The following is a 16,230-nucleotide window of genomic DNA, read 5'->3' as shown; positions in this document are numbered from 1 at the left end:
CCCCGGGGATGGCCTCCCGGGGCCTGCTCAAGTCACCCCACTCCCTTCTCAGCCCTGGAGGGGCTGTGTGTGGAGCTGAGGGCCAGGGCCTGGCTCACACTGGGGCCGGTAGTGGAGGGGGCAGAGGGGCTTGCAGAAGCCAGTCCAAAAGATGGTGCAGGTTCTAGAAACCACCTTCCCTGAAGGAGAATCACCAGTGGGTGCTGAGGCCAAGGGCATCCCAGCCCGGTCCTGTCTTGTACCTTTGAAGTTGCCCTGGGTTGGGGAAGAGAAAATTGTGTCTCCGAGGAAAGAACCCTACAGAAAGACGCAGAACAGGGGCTTCTTATGCACCGTGATGTCACTAGCATCAGAGGAAAGCATGGCATTTACCGGGGTCCTGTAAATGCAGCAGGTTCTCTGCCTCTGACAGTGTGGTGGGGGTGGGGTTGGCACTGACTGTGTGCCTACTGAATGTGTGCCAGGGCCCCCGCCAGTCCCTGGTGTGCCCATGACCTCATCTAAGCCTTTCTGCAGCTCCTGCTCATTCATGGGTGTTGGGGGACTCATCCGACAGAGGGGACGCTGAGGCAGAAGTGAGGTTGCGCGAACTCTGGAGGAGTCGCAGGGCAGAGTGAGAACCCTGACTCCTTCCAGGACACATGAGGTGCTGCTCTGGCAATCCTATCTGGCAGGTGATGTTGAGGGATTTGGGAGCAGAGGGTGGGGTGAAGGTGCCCCGCTCAGCCTGAGAGGTGTCTCAGATGCAAGTCCTCCTGGTAGCCTCAGCAGGTAGGGTGACCTCTGCAGAGGAACACTGGGCGTTATCTGTCCCCAGTTGATGGGCAAGGCTTGTGTCCACCTGCCCCTTCCTGCCTCATCGTCCACCCCTCAGCTGGTGGGTGGGAGTCTTAGCCTCTGGCAGTGGGTAGCCATGGGCTTTGGAGTCTGCAGATCGGAGCTCATGGGCTGGTTTCGCTCTGGTGAGCTGGGGGACCTGGAGTGAGGCACCTAGACCGGGGAGTGGTCCTCCTTCCTTTGCACGGGGGCCAGCAGCTGTGTTTCTTACTTCACTCTCCTGTGGGATGGAGATGCAGTCCCCACCCTGCAGGGCCTCTACCTAGAGAGAGTCACTGCCCCAGGGAAGCTCCTGAGGCTCCTTCCAGACAGAGTCCTGGTCTGGAATCCAAGTGGGAGCATGAGGTGTTCCTGCTGAGGGTCTTCTGCAGGGGGCGGGGGTATGTATCAGGGCTCATTTGCTCCTCACCAACCCAGCACGCTGCACAGGAGGTCCCTCATTGTCAGGGGCCAGGAGCAGGTGACCTCTAGGCCTCAGGGAGAAACATACCTGTGCCTTGTTCCGAGTCTGCAGCATCCTGGACAGGGCTGGTGTCAATGCCAGGGACCTCGGCCATGTGGCCCTGCCCATGGAGACTCATGCAAATCAGGGTGGTTCAGTGGCCACCCACTCACGTGAGGGTGGGACTTGCCTTGAGTGCCCTTCTTCCCACTCTCTCCTGCTCAGATGCTGGACGACTTTCTTCCATGAACCGATCGTCTGTGTCCTTTTCAATGTCTGCACATTTTTCTTGGTTTTTGCCTCATGGGGACTCCCAGCCAATCTTCTCCTGGCTGAAGACAGGCCTTGGGCCCATGGGTCCTGCCTGCCTTTAGTTGGCAGCCAAGCTCCCTCCTTGGAGCTGGGGGTCTCTGCACCCTCCTGCTGTGCCCTGCCTGGCTGGCTTCCCCTCTGGGACTCAGCACCCTCAAAGATTCCTTGGTGGAAAACTTGTGCCAAAGCCTGGCCATATTTGGGGGCTGCCAAAGCCAAGGAGAAAAACACAATTTCATTTCTGTGACCTCAGCTTCCTGATTCCCAGACTACTGTGGAGTTATTTTATTTTTAAGGAGGAAAACACATTCATTTCCTCTTCATTTGAACCAAGGAATTTTCAGAGAGATCAAGTAACTTGCATGAGGTCACACAGCAACTTGGTAGTCAGGCTGATTTGGAAAACGAGACTCTGTCCTCCTGACTTGGATTCCTGAGAATCTCTGTGGTGAGCAGGGTGGCTCTTCAGGCCAGGGAGGACCTGTGTCTGACAGCAAGAGATGAAGACTCCGTCTTGTGGTCATTATGGGATTTTTCTTGTTTAGAGCAGAGAAACTGTGTGATGTTAGGCCTTTGTCCACCTGAACCCGGTCTACAATGAATGTGGAAATCTACTTACCCCAGTCCCCGGGGCCCTGCATATCTGAGAGGAGAGGAAAAACAGGCATAGCCCCCCTCCCTGCCCCAAGGGGAAGTCAAATCATTTAGAAAAGCAGATGCAGGAAACAGTCTGAATTGCCAACAATGTTTCCAAAATTCCATTAACATCACCTGGCAAATCCCCTTCCCTACCCAGGAAAAGTGGGGCCTGGGGGGGCAGGGGCAGAGACACCTGTGGCTGGGTTGATCCCCTCTGCGGTCAGACAAGGAGCTGTTCCCAAGGGAACCCCACATCCTCTTTCATTTGCAGCCCCTACTCTGTGCAAGTTCTTTTTTTTTTTTTTTTTTTAAGAAAGAGAACTCTTCATACAGCTCTCTGCCTTTGCCAGAACCTCTAGAAATAACTCACTGGGAAACATCTCTGTCTGATACCTACCACCTACAGAGAAAGCGGTCCAATGCACCAGGCAGTTTGGCATGCAGAGAGGCTCAGAGAGGGCCACCTGGATGCCACAGCGAGGCTGCTTGTGTGGCAGGGTTGACCTGAGGGCTGTACAGTTGGGAGTTAGGGCCAGCTGTCCCTACATCTGTCATCTGCTAGCAGTGTGACCTCAGGAGGGGGCATCTTCTCTGGGATTTGGGATCCTCATCTGTAAATGGGACTCGCCATATAAAACGTTGACCTGGAGGGTGGTTACAGTGTGGTTGGGACACAGCACAGCTGGTCCTTGGATCCAGGCAGAACAGAAAAATCATCCCAGTGAGAAGGGACAGTGACACACGGGGGCAGGTCTTCATTTTCTTCTGCTACAAGTTCATGGGGTTTGCACCATTGCATCCTGGTATTAGCAGAGGACGACCAGGAAGTGTTGAGTGGAACTAGCTCCCTTATTGCAAAGATGAGCAAAGAGGTCCACAGAGGGCAGGTGTCTGCCTAAGGCTGCAGAAAGAAAAATGGCCTGGTCAGCCTGGCCTGCCAGCCACTGAGGACTCTGCCAACCTTGGGGACTCCCTCAGGGAACCATGCACCTTTGAGGGCACACGGCCTGGGCATGGCTGCAGGAATCCAGAGCATTTTCCACATTGGCCTTTCTTCCATTGTTCCCTATAAAAGTGATCAGTGGTACCAAGGTCACCCAGACAGCTGGAGAGGGGAAGAGACACAGATCTGCCCATCGTCAGGGTGTGGCATGGAGCAGGGGCTACTTGTGAAATGGGATCCCGACTCCTACCTCCTAGGGTCCTTGTCAGCATTGGTCAGCCATTGAAGAAATACGGGTGGCCATCTAAGTCCTGGGCACTACCCCTGGAGCTGGAAGACATTTGGGATCTAGATGGACTCTGTCTGCCCAAGCTTCCTCTGGTGGGTGGAGAGAATCGAGCAGAGTAGAGCAGAGATGGTGAAGCCAAAGGACAGGGCGTGTGAGTTGCTGCTGATGCCTTCTCAGGCAACACAAGCAATTAGGACGTAGTGCGTGGGTGCATGTGCACACACTTGTGCAGGTCGGTGGAGTCAGAAATCACCAAGTCCCAGGAAGAAGTGCTAATGCAAGAGCAGGAAGACAGAAACCTCCAGAACAGAGCTGCTTGGATGAGTGTGCTCTGCTGAACACCGGTTCCCTAGTTTAGCAGCCACCGTTGTTGGTTGTCTTCCTAAAGCATTCCCTCTTTCTTTAAAAAGAGTTTATTTCCACATCCACTTTTCATGGCTTCAGGTAAGGCAGCCACCAGAGCCAGCAACTGCCCTTGATGAGCCCAAGCCCTCGTAAGCCTGGTCAGCCTAAGATGGAAGCTGCCCAGTTTCTCTGTTTGCAAACTTTTAGTGTTTTTTTTTTTCCACGGTGTCCCTAACACTTCCCGGACTTAGTCCCAAACAACTCACTATTTATATCCTCACAACTTGTTGGCCAACTGCAAAACCAATATATATGAACTAAAAGAAATAATTTAATTTATTCTATTTTTACATTTTAGAAACCCATTTTGCTTTTTGGTAAGCAAGTAGAACTTTTATTTATTTGTTTTTATTGACAAAATTCTATCTATTTTAGTGTTCTGACGCATGTGTAGTTTGTAGAATGGCTGAATCAAGTTAATTAACATGTCTATCACCTCCCATAATTGTTATTTAAGAAGACTTAAAATATACTTGAAAATTTTCAAGTCCGTGGACATTGTGATTAACTCTAGTTATGTTGTTGTACAATAGATCTAATTTATTCTTAAATACATGCAGTTACTGACTATTACCTGCTGAATACTGGACAACTTCTCAAACCATGATTCGGATGGGGCACCATCACTTTTATTTCCTATTCCACACTTATTTTCATTTAGTGCTTCTTTAATTTCAGCCACCACTGAAAACTTCTCAAGGTTACAGCATCGTGGATGGAATGCAGTGGGATCCAACATGGACAATATAAATACCTGGAGCTGGCAATTCATGTGTCCAACAGATGTCCAGAATTTCTGGGGTTCCCTTGGAATTTAAAAATACCCCTAAATTTGTTTTGGCAATCTGGGATGCCTCAGGCCTCAGTTTGGGAAGTCTGGGCCCATCAATCATGGGGGTAGGCAGGAACCTGTGACACAATCCTGGCCAGTGAACTGTGGACGTCTTTAGGGAGGTTCCTGGGGAGGGCTTCCCTCGCTCTATAGAGAAGGTCTGGGAAGAAGCCATCTGCGTTCTGTTGCTGGCAGAAGTAGGGTCTGCAAGGGAGCCCGGAACTGCAGCCGCCATCTTGGTCCAGTCAGAGAAAAGACCCCCAGGAGAAGAGACTGAGGATGTTGGAGGGGGAGATGCAGAGCATCTGGCTTTGATAACACTCGTTGCCGAATCCTGGCAGCACCCATCCCTGGATTTGCCGTTATAGAACTCATGCCTTCTGGAGAATTTAACCTACGGAGAGTTGGATTTTCCATTGACCTGTAGCCACCGGGGTCCTTCCCGATAATCCAGAAAAGTGTGTTTAGAAAAACACTGTATTTTTTTTATTCTCTCCACTTAGGGTCTCCTATCAAATTCTCGGAGAAATCCCTCAACTCTCTGCTTGCTTTGGTTCATGCCGTTTGCCAAATTTACTTGACTGAGGGATTTTTTTTTTTCCCATAGAACCTAATTACATCCCACAGAACACTTGTGTGCCAAAAAACACACTTATGAAAAGAAGCCTTGGACCCCTCCTCGTGGCCCCTCGGCCCCACCCCCGCCCCCAGAAGCCTGTACACCCAGGGCTCACCTCGGCAGAGCACAGAGCCCACATGTGTTTCTGTTCAGTGGGGGAGACTAAATGAAGCCAGATGTACCTGGGCAGCCCACAGGCAGAAGAAGCCGTGATTTCATGTTCCAGCTATGCAGGGATTAGCTTGCCAGAAAGCTCCCTTGGAAGGGTGGGGACCTGCCCGCCGTTCTGCTAATGGATTCAGCAGAAATGCTGCCGTGGGCTCTGCCTGACAGTCGGCATGCCCGTGGCGTGCATGACCACCAGGTGCGTGTGACCACCGTTCCCAGGATGGCCGTGCCCAGGACCACTGTGTGTTGGTCCCAGGACCCCTGTGCCCGCGACCTGACCTGTTGGCTTTTGGGTTCAGATCTCCTGTAGCTCCTGAGATAGGACCCTACTTTTCCTGAAGTTCTCCTCGGGGGATCCCTCTGGGGCCACTGCACATCTGTGTCTTGCCCTTTTTCCTGATCTCACCCCTCCACATCCCCAGCCGTGGGTTCCCTGGCCCAGGATCACAGAATCCTGCAGACTACTGACTGCGTCTGCTTAGGCCATTCCTTCCCAACCAAAGACCCAGAAAGTGTCTAGCACATGATTTTCTAAAAGCATCTTCTAGGATCCTTTGTTTTCTGAGCAGGGCTTCAGGCTCCTGCCCTTGATTCAACTGGGACTGCTCTCTGTTCTCCCCTTTCATCCACTGGGTTCCACCATGGGATTCTATTGAAATGAAAGGCTTTGTAGTAGGAAAAAAGGAGGTCTAAACCACAGCCCAGTCCTGCATTTTGCTGAGAAGGCTGGGACCTGCTCTTTCCTGATGCTCTGGAGTCCCTGGAGGGTTGTGGGAGACTTGGCTGGGTTCGGGGCAGCGGAGTGGAGGAGACAGCCTGTTTATCCTCCCTGTTGGCTTTGCCTGCGGTGACCCAAGAAAGAACTCCTTGAAGCTGCTGAGAGGCCGTCAGCTGCACAGAGCATGCTTCTCAAACTCTTGGCCCTTGCCAGGAAGCAGGAGGCAGGCTGGGAGTGAAGGTGGCCTTGGAGGTGGTGTACCTCATCCGTGGGTCTAAGGCCAAGCCCGCGATCCATGCCAGGCCAGGCACTGCCCACAAGAACTGGGCTTTCTACTTGTGATTGCCCGAGCTGGGTCTTCTCATGCCCAGAGACATAAATTTAGCAATGGGTGCTTCTGGAGATGGTTCTAGGGCCAACCACTTCATCAGGCACAGCAGACATGTGCCTAAGGCTCTATACACTTGGGCACTCCTAGAAATATTTTCAAATCAGAAGAAAATAAACTTTTGGTTTGAAAATCTGTTAGTATTAATATATTCATTTTGTACCAATGTAGTAGTAAAATAATATTAATACATTGTAATAATTACATATTTATGGAAAGGGCTTCATTTTGGAAACGTATCCTCCAAAGTCATGAAGAAGTTACGATGCATCCCTGGGTAAGTGACAGGGCATGTCAGGCTTTGTGTTAGCTCGGGCTGCTGTAACAAGCAGAACCGACTGGGGCTTACATAACAGGAATGTATGATCTCATGCTTCTGCAGGCTGCAAGTCCAAGATCAAGGTGCTGGCAGAGTTGCTTTCTTCTGAGGTTTCTCTCCTGTCTTCTGCCTGCCTTCCCATGGCCTTCCCGCTGTGTGTGTATGTCCTAGTCTCTAACCAAGCTTTAGAACCCAAGGGGAGGGGGGCTTGATGTTGGATTATGGCCCACCCAAATAGCCTCATTTTCATTTAATTACCTCTTTAAAAATCTGACTCTAAATTCAGTCCTATTCTGAGGTCCTGGGAATTAGGACTTCAGCAAATGAATTTGGGGTGACATAGCTCAGCCTTTAACTGATCGTGGATCTTCTCATCCAGGTTCATGTTGCTTCCTTTGAAAATATCATTTATTTCCTTTTTTTTTTTTTGAAAAAAGAGAAGGTCTTACCTAGAATGCTCTCTGCCTGTGAGACTTCTGCTTTCAGATAGGACACTTCCCCGTCCTCCCGGTTCTCTCTTCAGGGCCTCCAATTGGACGGTCTCAGCGCCGACTCTGGGTAAGTTCACGCTGCCAGGAGGGAAACAAAGGGCTGCTTGTGCTGTGGGTGGACTCAGCGGTCCCCCTCCCCTTGGATTCTAAAGCTTGGCTGAACTGGAGATGCGTGGTGTGATGATCCAAGGGCTCACTGGGTGATGGTCATGTGTGGACAGCACCCAGCCACAGGTGTGCACGTATAAAATATCCCCCCCCCTCCAGCCTCCTCCACTCCATCGCAGCCATCTGCAATTATATGGGGTCCACAGTGGGGTTTCTTGATGTTAAAAGGGCTCCATTTCCTTAGGGTTGAAGTTGAGAATTCAAACAAGTGCTGGTCTCCTGAATGCTGTGAATTCTTGATGTTTTATTAGCATTTTGTCAGGAAAGGGGGATTAGTGACTCAAGGTGACAGCCTCCAGCCACAAGCTGGAGAGCCCATCTGCTGCCCTTGGAAGTTCAATGTTACTTTCAAGTGTGGCTGGCGCAGTAACTCTCGTGCAATTGGCTTTTTTTTTTTTAAATGGGACTTCCTGAGGGTCAAGAGAAGGAAGAGGAAGGAGGGAAAGAGGCGGAAGAAGAGGAAGGAAAGAGAAGAAGAAAGGAAAGGAAGAGGAAGAGGAGGGGGAGGAGGGGTGCTGGGGACATGAGCCCTGGGTCTGTGAGCTGGACTCTCTTCTATTCAGCCCACGGTGGCCATGGTGGCACAAGCTTGGGGACATTCAGCGATCTTGCCTGGTGGATATGGTCCCACACCTTAACGGGTCTTTCAGTCTTTGCCATCAGATTCCGTGGCCCATGCCCACGACCATTTCAGAGTTGGAACTAGTTCAACCTGGGGAGGGATGGGCAGAACCAGGGAATGGGGCTGGAGGCTGATGACCCCACCTGGGGGCAGATGGTATAGGAGGAGAGGGGCAGATGATCTCATCTCTCCACCTGGACTCTTACCAGGGGGAGAAAACTGGCTGGAGGCGGGAGGTCTGGGTCTTGGCCCTCCTCAAAGGCTCACCTCCTGTGTGGCCATCTCCCCCTCGCGTGTCCTTAGGCTCCCATTTCTTTAATGAGGGGGTTGGACCAGATGTGTCCATCAGTGCTACTAAGCACCAGCCACTACCTGGCAGCCTCAGGTGCTGATGTGCACAGACAAGGAGACAGGACTCCAGTCCCCGGAGGCAGGGACCTGCTATGAGCCAGGCTTGTTCACGTACTCATTTCCCCCTGAAATATACTTCTTTTATTTTTTTCTCATGATGAAATCAGTTCAGGCTTATTATTTAAAATATACATACAGACAGCAGCCAAGGACAACAAAGACAGAAATGATCCCTGTGAGTCTCCCCCGCCCAGAGACACCACGGCCAGCGCCAGGCTGGGTGTCCTCCAGATGGGTTCCTGAGACTGTGGATGTGAATATTAAATCTAGGAGCAGAGCAGGGTCACATACTGTCCGTTTTTTTTTTTTTTTTTTCAGCCTTTGCAACCCAGTTTCTCTAGGAGATGGCCGGCAGTGTCAATTTCACTTCATAGATGCTGAAACAGAGACTCAAACAGATGAAGTGAGTTCCTCAAGGTGGCAGGACGGGGAGTCACAGCCAAGTTCAAGTCCAGAGCTCTTGCTGAACATCTACAAGGGAGCCAGGTAGGTAAGCAAAGAATTGTTCCAGCACCACCTCTGTCCCAAGAGAGCCAGAGGCCCAGGAGCTCCCCGCAGGACAGCGGAGAAAGGAGCCACCAGAAAGGCCACCCTTGAAGGGTGTCGTTGGGGGCAAGGCTGATTTGTCAGGGAGTGAGAAAGCAGGGAAGATGTAGTCCCTAGTCCACAGCTCCCTGGGCAAAGGGAAGTAGCCAGAGGAACTGGATGCACGCACAGTGTGTGTGTGTATGAGTGTGTGTGAGTGTGTGAGTGTGTGTATGAGTGTGTGTGTATGTATGTGTGTGTGAGTGTGTGTGGTATGTATGTGTGTGTGTGAGAGAGTGTGTGTGAGTGTGAGTGTGTGTATGTATGTGTGTGTGAATGTGTGTATGTGTGTGAGTGTGTGTATGTGTGTGTGTGAGTGTGTGTGTGTGAGTGTGTGTGTATGTATGTGTGTGAGTGTGTGTGTGAGTGTGTATTGTGTGTGTGTGTGAGTGTGTGTGTGAGCACCCTCGTGCATGGGGGAGACAGTGGAGGAGTGACCCAAGGTGAGCTGTCAGGTGTTAGGCTGAGGAGGGCCCTGAACACCAGGCTGAACCCTTCAAGCTTCCTCCTTCAGCCTCTGTGAGCTACTGAGGGTCCTTGATGGCCTATGAATGGGGTTTTAGGGAACATTCTGGAAGTGAGATGAAGGTGGGCTGGGGCAAGAGGAGTGAGGGAGTCTGACTCTTTGATTCTCTGCTTGACCCCACTGAGCGTCCTCCTGGGAAGGGGTGGCAGAAAGACGGGGAATCCAGGTCCCAGGGGCTTAGAAAGGTGATTGGATTACCTGATGCTCCTCACATCAAAAAATCTCACCTCATGGGTCAGTCGGGAGGGAGGGGAAGCCAGGTCTGTGTATGTGTGGGCATGGGGACGAGCCCACGCCCTAGAGCAGGTGACAGGGAAGGGGCTGGCGCTCTGGCCGCCGTCTCTGCTGGGTGTCGTCTGGGGAACTTGCCCAGCTGTCCATGCCACCTCTGATATGAGGCAGGGCCCATTGGCTGCCTGGGACTTTGTTGCTTTCTTAAGTTTTCAGGGGCTTGGGGTGTTTCTTCTCTAGGGGATTGATGTCCGTGCTTCCGTGAACTGAGTCAGGCACAGGCTGGACTTTCTACATCCTACTCTAGACAGTGGGAAGACAGCAGGTGGGGAGACTCACATCTGTCTGGGGTCTGGGTGACTCAAGTCTTTGCACCCAGGGTCAGAGCTGGGCATGTGGCAGGTAAGTGGGGAAAAGTGGGTACAGGAGGGAAGGAATGAGCGAAGGAAGCTAGGTTGCTTCTCAGGGGAAAGGGCCAAGGGTCCCTTTGCTTCCTGTCCTTTGTGAGTTTGGATAGCAGTTTAAGTCTCCTGGAAAACCAGGACCAGGCTGCTGGGAGTCCCTATGCCACAGTCCCTATGCCAGAGCAGAATCCCACCTCCTCTAGAACTGAGTCATGGACAGTAGGCGTTTGCAGGGAGCAGCTGAGGGAAGCCAATGTGCCCTGATGTGAGCCCAGCAGGAGACCCAGAGGGCACAGCTGGTGGCTGCCAATCAACTGTGCTCCCACGCAGGCTTTCTGGAGGGGACATGGGAGTGGGGCGCCCCCTAGGCTGCTGTGGTTGGCTGGAACTCGCTCCTTGCACTCACGATGGCCTCCAGGCTCTTTGGAGGACCCAGTGTCTGAAATGTGTTAGTCCCTGAGACATAGGGAAAGGGGTTCTCTAGAGCGCCTGCTCTGGCAATGAAGGTCCTGAGTCCAGAACAGATATGGGTCAGCTCCGCGGTCCTCCTGCAGAACAGGTCATGAGCAGTAAGTCTGATCTGATGGAATTTCAGAAGGCAAATACAGCTCTGGGATGAGGAAACCAGGACACACCCAGCCTCCCAAGGTCCTGGGGCTCCTTTGCATCAAGGCTGCCTCCTCTCAATAGGAAGTTGTGAGATGTGCTTTGTTGTGGAGCTTATGTGTACAAATGCTCCTGGAGCAAGATATGTTTTCATCCTGACAAACCCATTGTAAGTGGAAAATAAGTTGTAATAGACAAGTGCACCAAACCTGCAGAGCATCCTGGCTTCGCAGCATAACCTCTGTTACCTGTGATCATGACTGCCGGCTACAGCTCGCTGCTGCTACCCAGTACATAAAGAGAGTATCGTACCAGAATACACTAGTCTGGAAAAAGATGAAAAAATCAAAATTTGAGTATAGCTTCTGTTGAATGCATATCACTTGTGAGCCATAGTGAAGTTAAAAAATTCTAAGTTGAACCATCTTTAGTTGGGGACCGTCTGTACTTTGTCCTTGTCATTGTTGCACAGTATTCCTGCCAGTATCCCTGCCTTTTATACCTTCGGCTGGCATCAGCTGATCCCCTGCAAGGCTGTTCTTGCTTCTGCCTCCCACTTCCTCCTACTTCATTAAGTTTAGTGTAGGTCTGAGCATGATCTATCACAGGGAGCAGGGAGGAGGAGGCAGAGTCTGGAGCCCTGACCTTGACCTGCTAACATCACCCATTGGGAATGGGAATGAAGGTTAGTGGGCACAATATGGCCCCCTTTGGCCTGGCACCAACCCATCTGGGGTCTAATTGCCACCACAGAGGGGTTGTTGAGAAACAGTGAGGGTGCAGGGGACACATCACCTAGATGTCAGGCCTCTGGCCACTGGATCAACACAGGTGGGTGCAGGAGATAATGAAGAAAGAGGAGGATTGGGGAGGTCTCTCGCCTGCCAGCAATAGAGAGCTGGCCTTGATCCTGCCATGGCTGCAGGAACAGCAAGGCAGATAGCTGACTTGGACTTGTGCCTTCACAGGATGGGAAGGCGAAGGAGCGAGAAGGGATGGAAGTGAGTGCAGCCACCCACAGGACCTGGGACTCCTGCATGGGTGCTTGGGCAGGATCCCAGGGGCAGGGCCCTCTTTTCTTCTCTTCTGTAGGGCCCCCAGGCCTGGCCCAGGAAAGGCCCACAGGGGCATTCAGGAAATCATGCAGCAGCTTCTGGTTGGAATTTCCCATGACAGAATCTGCAGATAGGATAATGAAAGTTCCCTCCTGTGTGCCCACCTGAGGCCTCATCAGCCCCCAGAGCCCTGTGTACTGTCAGGAGGCAGCAGGGATCTGGCTGCTGCTCTCCAGGGCCCCGGGAGGCTGGGTAGAGTCCATTAGCTCGGTGCTGTTCTCTGGAGGGCATGCAGGGGGATTATCTGGCTGCTTTGCCGCCTCCTGACTTCCCAGGACCACCCCTTTGGGACTCGATCCAAGGAAGTGAGTGATACCATCATTAGGCACAAGGAGCCCGTAATCCCCCCCCCTCGGCCTTGTGGGCACCAAGTCCAAGCTCACGGAGAAGCACGGGTAGGGACACGAGGCCTGGATTCCAGCTGGGTTCTGCTGTGACCCTGGGTGTGGCCATTTGAAAACAAGGGCAACTGCCCTTTGTCTGAGGGTCCTTCTGGGTCTGGCGTACCCCAGCGGTGTGACCGGAGGTGGATCCAGCCCTGTCCTTGAGTGGCCCACTGGGATGGCCTCTGTCCAGTCAGTTACTCCTCTTTCCCTGCTCCCAGGTGCTGTGGATGGGGTGGGGCTGATCACTGTGACTCGTCCTCCATGGAAAACGAGGTCAGGAGAAACGGGACGTGAGTGACCACCCAACAAGCAGACATTGAACAGACTAGTGGTGGCCCTGTTGGGGAGGCAGGGGGAATTGGTGAGAGTTCGGGCGTGCCAGGGAGAGGGAGGGGCAGAAATGTGTGGCCCAATGGCCACGAGGCCCCAGACCTCAGGGACTGGGAGGGTGGAGTCAGGTTCCTGTGCAGGGCCACGTAGGAGATGATGGGCACTCATGATCCCAGGGAGTCGCTGGCCTGCCACATTCTGGATCTGGGTATTTTCAATGGGCAGTGAGATGGGTCCTGAACTTCCCTCCATCTGGGGGCTGAGAATACCAATCAAGAGCCCAGATGTGCAAGAAATGGAATTTTCCCTCAGTTTTTCTGTAGCAATTCCATTTTTGCTTCTGGTCCCCATTCTACCAATAGGATGACCCCCATGATCCTGTGCATGTAGGGCCCTGCCCTTTCTCAGGATGCGTGAGTCTGGGAGCTTATGCAGGTGTTGGGATGGGTGGGAAATCAACCCTTCAGGGTCCCCCAGCTTCTCCAGGTCCTACAGGGACTTGGTGCTCAGGTGTGATCCCTGGTAGGTGGTACTGGAGGTTGTTCACATTGTCTGCAAGCCCCCCTTCAGCTCGGCAGCAGTCTCCATCCTTCCACACCAGTGCTGGGCACTCACAGAATCGTGCTACCCAAAGTGCATGAGACACTCAGACCTCCTCTGCCTGGAAAGATGTTGCCTTTTCCAAAACCTGGCCTCCTTCCCAGCTCTTCCTGGGCCAGGGGGCACAGACTTTGCTCTTCTGGACCTCACAAAACTATTTAGGAGTTTTGCTGCTTTTCTGGGAAGGGTGTTCTGGGTTCTCCTCTCTGAAACCTGAGACAACTGCACTTCCATGGCCCTTGTTCCATTAAACCCATTTCTAGTCCCCAGGGAAGCCCATGCCTGGGGGCTGGGACACTCAGTCTTTCTCAGAGACCATCAGTCCTTTCTGTTTCCCAGCAAGGGTGGCTTTCTGGAATTCCACAGCCAGAAGGAGATGACTAGTTTCTCTGCTTCTTGTGGCTCTATCCCCTCCCGGAGGCAGTTAGGTCTCCAGGATGTCCAGCAGTAAGGGCTGAGCAGAGAGTAACCTGGACACTCCATATAGTTGGAGGAAGCTCTCTGTCCATCCAGGCAGGGGCTGGGCCCACTGAGGCTGAGCAGCAGAGCCCAGGTGTCCTCTTCATCTATGTCCCCAACTGAACAGCGCCCCTCAGCAGCCTCTCGGAGGAGGCTCCAAAACTCTCCCATTACATCTAGGCCACTTCACCAGGCCCAGTACAAGAAAGAGCTCCCCACAAAGTCACCAGGACCCCTGCAGTAGAGCCCTCCAATCAGCTCTGTGCCACGAAATCTGTTACTAATTTAAGCTAGAAGAGAAATATCAAAAACCTGAATGCACACCCCAGGGTCACATCTGCTGCCAGCAGGTTTTAGAACCATGTTTTGGTTTCTCCTTGTGCCAGGCCCAGGGCTTGTTCCCCCTGTACAGGGCCTCAGGTAGGCCCCATGCTGATCTGCTACAACCATGGCTCTTTTGCAGATGAGGAAACCGAGGAGCAGAGAGACGCAGCAATTTGGCCACCATCGCCTGCTGATAAGGAATCAGGATGTGCTCTCTCTGGTCCCGAAGCCCGCGGTTCCTCCACCATTCTCATGATCTGGTAGGTTGAGTGTCACGATCAAAAACTGCCACCTCCGTGTCCTTCCCATTGTAGAGAAGGGAAGAGACAAGAAGGGAAGAGAGAGCCAGCCATGGCTTCCTTCAATCTCAGCACACCATCTCACATCCCCCGGGTCTATCTGCTGCATGGATGAGCCAGGATTACCCTGGTTACTGCTTAGGTCACGGGGTGAGCAGTGGGATGTAGAGCCACATCTACCCCCAGCCCCACTCCAAGGGCCTGCTGGGGCGGCAGGATGTGCTACACGCCAGACCCTCACGGGCTGTTCCCAAAGTGGGTCCCCAAGCACCACACAACCCTGCCTGGGGCCCTCACTGGATGTTATGGGAACAAAGGGGTCTGTGGTCAGAGAGCCTGGGAAACACTGAGTCAACCGAGGTTGTGCCTGCTTCATTCCTGCAGGGATCTTCAGAGCTGAAATATGCCCATGTGCCTCCTCACGCTCCCGGGGGCTGCCGCAGCAGGGCCCGTTAACTTAATTTAGTCTTCCCCTTCCCTCCGCAGAGCGGCAGGCGTCTCTTGTCGTCAGCAGTGCCCTTTTGGAAAACAAGGCTTTGATGCTGGCTGGAAGAGAACTCCTGGGAGGGATGGCCAGAAAATGGATGCTGGGTTTTCAGGAAAGGGGCGGGATCTCAGCCTGGGGCCCCGAGGGGGCAGCTTCTAGCCGATTGTGTGTGTCCTGGCCGCTGTGGAGGGCTAGACTTCAGAGTTGGGGCCTGGGTGGGAGGTCTTACAGGAAAGTGGGAGCCAGTGGTGGAAGGTGGGTACTAGGAGATCCTTGTGTCCAAGGCTTGGTTCCCTCCCTGTGGTGTTAGTGGGATGTGGTGGGACCTTTAAGAAGTCGGGGCCTATTGGGAGATCTTCAAGTGATTGGGAGTGTGCCCTTGAGAGAGATCGTGAGACTCCTTCTTCCTCTCTGGGTCTGCCCAGCTAGGAGGTGAGCAGTTTTGCTCCACCATGTGCTTCTGTTCTAACGGGTTGGGTCTGATCGGAAGAACCCAGCTTATCTGCAAAGGCCTTATTTGCAGGCACCCCCGGTTGACAGTCCCATGGTGTTCTGAAACACAGATGGACTTCTGGCAAAGCTGAACGTCTTTCCAAAGCATCAGGCTGGGCTTTCTCTTTGTGGAGAATGATTTCCCTCTAAGCTCACCTTGGTGACACATGAGAGGCGCCGTCTCCTCCCTCTGATGCTCAAAGATCAAAGAGCTTCCACTTTGCTCCAAAGCCAGGAGACAAGAGGAGGAGGAAGTGTATTTTCGAGACCCTGGAAACCCTGGATGCGTGCATCTGAGGAGGCAAGACGGCTAATTAAATCCCACCTGGGATCTTGCCAAATAGGAGAAAGACTCGAGGCCAGGAGCCTCGGCGATGGGAAGGAGCGAAGTGGTAGTGGGTTATTTATACTCCACTCCTGGCCCTGTCTGCCAGAGTTCTTTCAGCTGAGGAAACGCTCCCAGCCTGAGACAGGCATCTGATCGTTATAATTCTGTGTTTGAAGACACTTTTAGCCTCCTGCAGACACACATAAAATCTGCATCCGCTGCCCGGGAAGGGGGACATAAAAGTTCTTTAAGAGGGTCGCAGACCTTCCTGAGATGCAGCCCAGGCTGTCTCCAGTCGGGCCCTGCAACCTCTGTGAGCCGGCCCTGCCCTCTCTCGCTGTCTGCCCACTTGGCAGAATCCACTCACCCAGACCTTCCTCTTGCAGGGGCCCGGGCAGGGCCCTCCCTCCCAGGCTCTTGGACTTCCTCTGTACGTTCCCCACGGGTGATTTAAT

General features: G+C 52.8%; 1 protein-coding gene and 1 long non-coding RNA gene across 7 annotated transcripts in view; both read left to right on the top strand.

Moving 5' to 3' along the window:
• The window catches only part of Rps24 (ribosomal protein S24), a 462,172-nt gene that overhangs the window by 340,199 nt on the left and 105,743 nt on the right, over positions 1-16,230 (top strand). The window lies entirely within an intron of this gene.
• The window catches only part of LOC144375254 (uncharacterized), an 82,706-nt gene that overhangs the window by 27,822 nt on the left and 38,654 nt on the right, over positions 1-16,230 (top strand). For all 5 annotated transcript variants that reach the window (XR_013434846.1, XR_013434848.1, XR_013434849.1 and 2 more), the window contains exons 2-3: positions 8,922-9,089; positions 14,309-14,429. This is a non-coding gene — a long non-coding RNA (uncharacterized LOC144375254). The remainder of the gene's footprint in view (positions 1-8,921; positions 9,090-14,308; positions 14,430-16,230) is intronic.

Source organism: Ictidomys tridecemlineatus, chromosome 1 (assembly GCF_052094955.1).
Source record: "Ictidomys tridecemlineatus isolate mIctTri1 chromosome 1, mIctTri1.hap1, whole genome shotgun sequence".
NCBI classification, from domain to species: Eukaryota; Metazoa; Chordata; class Mammalia; order Rodentia; family Sciuridae; genus Ictidomys; species Ictidomys tridecemlineatus.
Note: the sequence above shows the minus strand (reverse complement) of the source record. Positions and strands in the feature narration are given on the sequence as shown.